The 6,563-nt window shown below is 41.6% G+C and overlaps 1 long non-coding RNA gene across 1 annotated transcript; it reads left to right on the top strand.

The window, feature by feature from the left end:
- The first annotated feature begins 4,980 nt into the window (after positions 1-4,980).
- LOC125343572 lies at positions 4,981-6,099 on the top strand. Its single transcript, XR_007209349.1, has 3 exons — positions 4,981-5,120; positions 5,305-5,382; positions 5,972-6,099. It is a non-coding gene; the product is annotated as an uncharacterized LOC125343572 (long non-coding RNA).
- Positions 6,100-6,563: the final 464 nt, after the last annotated feature.

Genomic DNA, 6,563 nt, shown 5'->3' with positions numbered 1-6,563 from the left:
GCCCTCATATTTAGTCATTCCACTTTACCTGGGAGCTTAACTATGGCACACTATGCCCAGATTTTATTGGTTGGGTTGGAAACTTTTTGCATAAATCTGCATCAAAATTCTATCTTCCCAAACTCAGCCTCCTGAGAATTATAGACCTGAGCTATACCTCAGCCAACTTTTTCCCCTCAGGTTTCCCCTTTGATTTCTGCTTGATAGTTTTGGGTTTTTTTTGCATTGTGTTTGTCTCTATTTTCAGTACATATATAGCCTCTGGTGGAATTTATGCAAGACTTGAATATTTCCAGAGCTCCTCAGTGGAAGTATTCAAGAAAGGATCATTTCTATTTCCACTTAGTCTTTCACACATGCATATATTTTATCTTTATAAAGTATACTGATTCTGGGCATTGGTGGCTCAAGCCTGTAATCCTAGCTACTGAGGGAGCTGAGATCTGAGGATCACAGTTCAAAAGCCAGCCTGGGCAGGAAAGTCCATGAGACTCTTATCTCTAATAAACCAGCAGAAAACCAGAAGTGGTGTTGTGACTTACATGGAAGAGTGCTAGCCTTGATCTGAAGAGCTCAGGGACAACATTCAGACTCAGAGCTCAAGCCCCATGGCCAACAAAAAAAAGTATACCTATCTTTTTTTCCTGCCTTCCAACCTGCTGTTCATCAACAAGTTTCTTTGAGATTCAGAAAATTTCATGGTTAATTTGGGTTTAAAATATTTGATCAGATGCAAGAACATTCAGATTTTCTGTTTCATTTCCACAAATTTCATATTTTAATTCTCTACACATATTTTAATTTATGCTATTTTTCTTTTATTTTGTGCTAGTCATAGATATTGAACTTTGGGCCTTGGCCTCTATCTGAGCTTTTTATACTTCCTGCTTATGCTCTACTACTTGAGCCATGCCTCCATTTCTGGGTTTTATTTGGTTAAATAGTGATTTAAAAAAAATCTCTCAGGACTGGGAATATGGCCTAGTGGCAAGAGTGCTTGCCTCGTATACATGAAGCCCTGGGTTTGATTCCTCAGCACCATATAAACAGAAAAGGCCAGAAGTGGTGCTGTGGCTCAAGTGGCAGAGTGCTAGCCTTGAGCAAAAGAAGCCAGGGACTGTGCTAAAGCCCTGAGTACAAGGCCCAGGACTGGCAAAAAAAGAAAAAAAAATCTCTCAGATTTGCTCCATGGTATGACTTTGAACTTCCATTCTCATTTATCAGCCCTCTGAGTATCTGGGATTATACCCATGAATCACTGTTGCTCCATATCTTAGGACACTTTTAACTGTGAGAACCCCTACCCCACCCCCGGGACTGGGAATGTGGCTTAGTGGTAGAGTGCTTGCCTAGCATGCATGAAGACCTGGGTTCCATTCCTTACTACCACATACACAGAAAAGGCTGGAAGTAGTCCTGTGGCTCAAGTGCTAGATTGAGCAAAAAAAGGAGCCAGGGACAGTGCTCAGGCCCTGAGTCCAAGGCCTAGGACTAGCCAAAAAAAAGAAAAAAATCCTTTTTCCTAAGACCTTTTTTTCCTTATTTATGCATCTCTGATTCCTTACATGTCTCCCTTTTTCCTTTTTTTTTTTTTTTTTTTTGGCCAGTCCTAGGCCGTGAACTCAGGGCCTGAGCACCGTCCCTGGCTTCTTTTTTGCTCAAGGCTAGCACTCTGCCACTTGAGCCACAGTGCCACTTCTGGCCATTTTCTGTATATGTGGTGCTGAGGAATCGAACCCAGGGCCTCATGTATATGAGGCAAGCACTCTTGCCACTAGGCCATATTCCCAGCCCCCCTTTTTCCTTCTTAATATTATTAATTTTCAGATCATAATTTCCTTGATTATTCTGCCAAAATTTTGAGCACAGTAATTCAGATTTCAAAAGACCAGCTTTTGTCAGGCACTGGTGGCTCACACATATAATCCGAGCTACTCAAGAGGCTGAGCTCTCGGGATTGTGGTTCAAAGCCAGACTAGGCAGGAAAGTACATGAAACTCTAATCCAATTAATCCTCAAAAAGCCAGAAGTTGAGCTGTGGCTTGAGTGATAGAGTTCGAGCCTTGAGCAAAAACCTCAGGGACAGCACCTGGACCTTGAGTTCAAGCCCCAGGACCAGCACACACACAGATACACACACACACACACAGATACACACACACACACACACACACACACACACTTACCAACTTTGTCCTTATCGCTCCTATCACCTCATTAGTTTAACATCACATTAGAAACTCGAATGAAATTATAGACCAGGGATAAAACACCAACCTACAAGCTGCAATCTGTGACTCTGATCCCAGGCACTACAAAAATAAATTGAATTTCTATCCTTGTATTTCCTTTGGATTTTGATTTGCTGGGTTCTTATTCAGCATTCTTAAGGCTACAGAGCATATTAAATTGTTCAGACTATTTTCCTATTACTAGCGAACACATAATATATACTCTTATTAATCCGTGTACATTAATTTTACATTACAATAGGCTAAATGATGTCATTTCCACATAGGCATATCACCATGCTCCTGTTCCTTTTTTCTTTCTACAAGTCAGATAATTCCCATTTTAGTTTCATGTTTTTTTCTTCACTCATTTCCTGAATACGTGAGCAAATATTCAGAATTTTCTTGGTAAAACTGGCTTTTTTCACTTAAGCTGATGATCTCCAGCTCTGTGTATTTTCTTGCCAATGACATAATGTTTTCTTTTTTATGGCTAAGTAAAACTCCTTTGTGTATTCACTATGTTTTCTAGACCATCTATCTGCATTCTCTTAATAGAAATTACAGACTTTCAAACAATTGACTTTTCCTTGCTCTGCAACATATTGTGTGGTTCTATAGATTCCTGACTGCTCAATAACGCAGCCACACAGAGGAAACTTCATTCACTGGCTTGCTATGGAAAAATTCAGTTCACTTGCATTTCTATGCTGGTTGAATTTAGTCATGATTGGAAAATGTTCATCGCTGTTTTCCAGAAAATGATGGCTGATGAGGCGGGTAAGAATTCTGACAAGCTGAAAAGAAAAGTGAACTCAGATGAAAAAGTCATGGATCATTCACCACCAGCTAAGAAGAGGCAGTATGAGGTCCTGTCATCCAAGAAGAAAACAGAAGGAGGAGAATTCGGTGTTGACACTTCATCTGAGAAAAAGGAAGAAGATAATCAAGTGTTTGGTGAGGAAAGGAACACTCTGGGAAGTGATGAAAGTGTTGTGAGTTACTGCAAGCCTCAAGAGCTTCCTTCAGATGGACCCGGAGAAGCTTTCACACTAAATGCTAGTACAATCTCATTCCTCATGTTTCACCATCTCCCATCCTTACCTTTCCTTCTTGGTATAACACAGGGGATCCTTTATCCTGTCTCTTCCTTTCCACATCCTCTGTTAGAGACAAGGCCCACAGTTTGACCTGACATGGCCATTCATTTCTCAGCAGTGTTTGGGTCAGTTGTCCACTTCTTACTCGGTGGTAGCTCTCTAAGATTTCCATTCTCCTGTTTCTTCTTATTGAGAAATGTAGGTATCAGACTTTTTCTACTTTCCCTTCCTCTTCTCCTCGGACATGATTTTAATAATTCCTGGATGACATACTGTTCTCTTATTTTCTGTCCACTCAGGCATGACATATCACCAGAAAGCTGGAACAGTTGTTCTCTAATAAATTTGATTTCAATTCCTGCCCCTCCCCCAACTCTACTCTCTCACTTTGCTGCCAGAATGATGACATCAACATCAACTGAATCCCTATTTTCACTGTGGTCTACAGGCTGGGTATCTGCTGTATGTACCGTGCTGTCCACACTAAGTGCTTGAATATTCTTTATCCCTCTCCTTGATTCTGATCTGTACTCTGTAATCCCTGATTCTGCCCACTCTCACTGCTGCTCCTATCCTCATCGCATACAACCACTCTTCATCTGATTGTGTTCAAACCTGATCTGTCTCCTCGTTTTCTTTGAGGACACCTTCCTGTATGGCTCAGGACTACATGGCCACTTTGTACATGCCTTCTACTGCTCTCTTTCACATCCCAGCTTACGTTTCACGAGCGTGAATCCAGTTATGTGTGCCAGTGTGCATTTACTGTGGGATCACCTCCCATGACTGTGTAAACTGAATGAGGGCAGGCAGTGATGTCTTCCTTTCTTGCTCATTGCTAATCCCCAGGTTCTGATCCTGTGCATGGACCAACAGACTAGGTCTAAATGACACAGTGGTGTCATATGTAAGCAAAAAGCACCCTCCTAGGCTGGCGCCAGTTGCTTATGCCTGAATTCCCAGCTACTCAGAAGGTTGAGATCTGAGGATCACCTTTTGAAGCCATCCTGGATAGGAAAGTACCCATGAGACGCTTATCTCCAATTAACCATTCAAAAACCAGTAGTAGAGCTGTAGCTCAAAGTGGTAGAGCAATAGTCTTGAGTAAAAGAGCTTAGGGACAGTGTCCAGGTCCTGAGTTCAAGCCCCATGATTCACAAAAAAAGTACCCTACTATGACATAGAAGGGAAACATGAGAAGAATCATCTATAACCTTGTTTGATTTTTATGTGTGTGTGTGTGGGGGGGTGTTATTTTGCCATGTCCTGTGGTCAGCTTATCAAGCTTGATTTGTCTCTGGCGAACCTTCCTGTTCTGAAATAAATTACTTTAACATGTATGAAGCCCCCATATGTCCATGCAGCATGAGGAAATGAGGAAACTCTCCCACCTCATAGCTTATCGTCTCAATTTGGTTTGCAGATGCTGCTGTGAGCCAAGACTCTGAAGCACACATTGTGGAGAAAGGTCAGGGTTCACATGACGGCTCCTTGTCAAAATGTGCTCCCTCAAAGGTTATGCAGGTGGCAGGAGGCAGTACTTCTCCAAGCCCACTGGATTCTGTGTACGAAGATGGGACTGCTAGCTGTGGAGCTGAGCTGCTTCTCACACCTGATGGGAACACCGTTGAGCGTGAAGATGTGAACGACTGCCTCCCTAACAATGATTTCAAAGTTGAAGCAGTGCTTGCACCTCCCGAGGTAGCTGGTTTATTGCCAGCAATGTCTGAGGATGTCTATGCTGACATAGAATGTGAGCTCTGGGAGGAAATTAAGTTGTTGAAACAGAGTAAGTAGAGGGAAAATGGCTAATGATAAAAAGCAATGGGTGACTGTCATTTTAGCACATTGAATACTCACAAGTGCATCACGAGAGGGAGTGGGGTTTTTTTTGCAGAATTTTATTATAGTGCATAATTTACAAAGGTTTCTCTTTACTGGTCTTAACCTTTGAAGGATTTTTGCTTTTGCAGGATATGAAAGGATCTTCCAGTCACTTGACAAATTGGAAGAGATTCTGGAAACCAAAAGAGAATAAGGAAACACTAAAGGTGTGTGGTGTAAGAATTTATCAGTGTTCTTTATCCATCAGGCTCATGAAAGTCTGGGATTGAGAGGTAAACAGTCCCTACCACAAGCTTCTCAATTCCTGATCCTCACAGTTAAGTTCTGATTCCACTGATGTTTATGTTACTGTCTTCTGAGCCTGACTCAGCTTTTCAGGCATATGCAACCCTTTTACCTCACAGTCCTTTGATTTTTTTGGCCAGTCCTGGGGCTTGGACTCAGGGTCTGAGCACTGTCCCTGGCTTCTTTTGCTCAAGGCTAGCACTCTACCACTTAAGCCACAACATCACTTCCAGCCCTTCTGTTTATGTGGTGCTGAGGAATGGAACCTAGGGATTTGTGCATGCTAGGCGAGCAATCTACTGCTAAGCCACATTCCCAGCCCGCTCACTGTCCTTTGAACCAAGCCCGGCACTGATTCTCAGTTGATAGACTTTGCCCTTGCTTGAATGAATTTTACTATGTAGCTAACCTTACTACATCTATGAAAATGATGGTATCCTTTCTCCATCTCCCACAGTAGCTCGTCATTGTTTCCTTGGTTATCTGGTTAATCATTGTTTTCTTTTTCAGAATGAAAATTGCAATTTGATTTGGCACCTTGAGAGAGCATCCAGCCTTACCCACTAGACCACCAGGGAATAATTTGTCACCTTGAGAAGACTGAAAAAAATCAACATCTTCCTCAAAGAAAATGGAATCTTAAATATATCATCTTACTCTGAAGTAGAGCAGTTAGAAGCAATACATTTCTTTGTTAGAGAGTATAGAAAATTAATGTTGAAGCTTGGTAGCATTAAGAGAATTACCCTCTAGCAGATAAGGAAAACAAGTGAAATCTTTAGGAGTATAATAAATTTCTACTTTGGCACTACGTTATCTTTTTGTTAATGTGTTGTTTTATCACCCATGTTGGGGGCGTTATTAGGGAAAACTGATTAAAGGGAAAACTTACTATCCTTCTGGTCTCTGCAGCAGGTGGCAGACTCATTATCTTTTCCTAGTGGTTCTTTTGTGTGTATATGTATTGTACTGGGACTTGAACTCAGGAACTAGGTGCTGTTTCTTAGATTTTTCACTCAAAGCTGATGTTCTACTACTTAAGCCACAGCTCCATATCTGGCTTTTGGGTGGTTAATTTGAGATAAGAGTGTTACAGACTTTC

The sequence above is a fragment of the Perognathus longimembris genome, chromosome 28 (genome assembly GCF_023159225.1).
Source record: "Perognathus longimembris pacificus isolate PPM17 chromosome 28, ASM2315922v1, whole genome shotgun sequence".
NCBI lineage: Eukaryota > Metazoa > Chordata > Mammalia > Rodentia > Heteromyidae > Perognathus > Perognathus longimembris.
The sequence above is the reverse complement of the archived record's forward strand: the minus strand, read 5'-3'. Positions and strand labels throughout refer to the sequence as shown.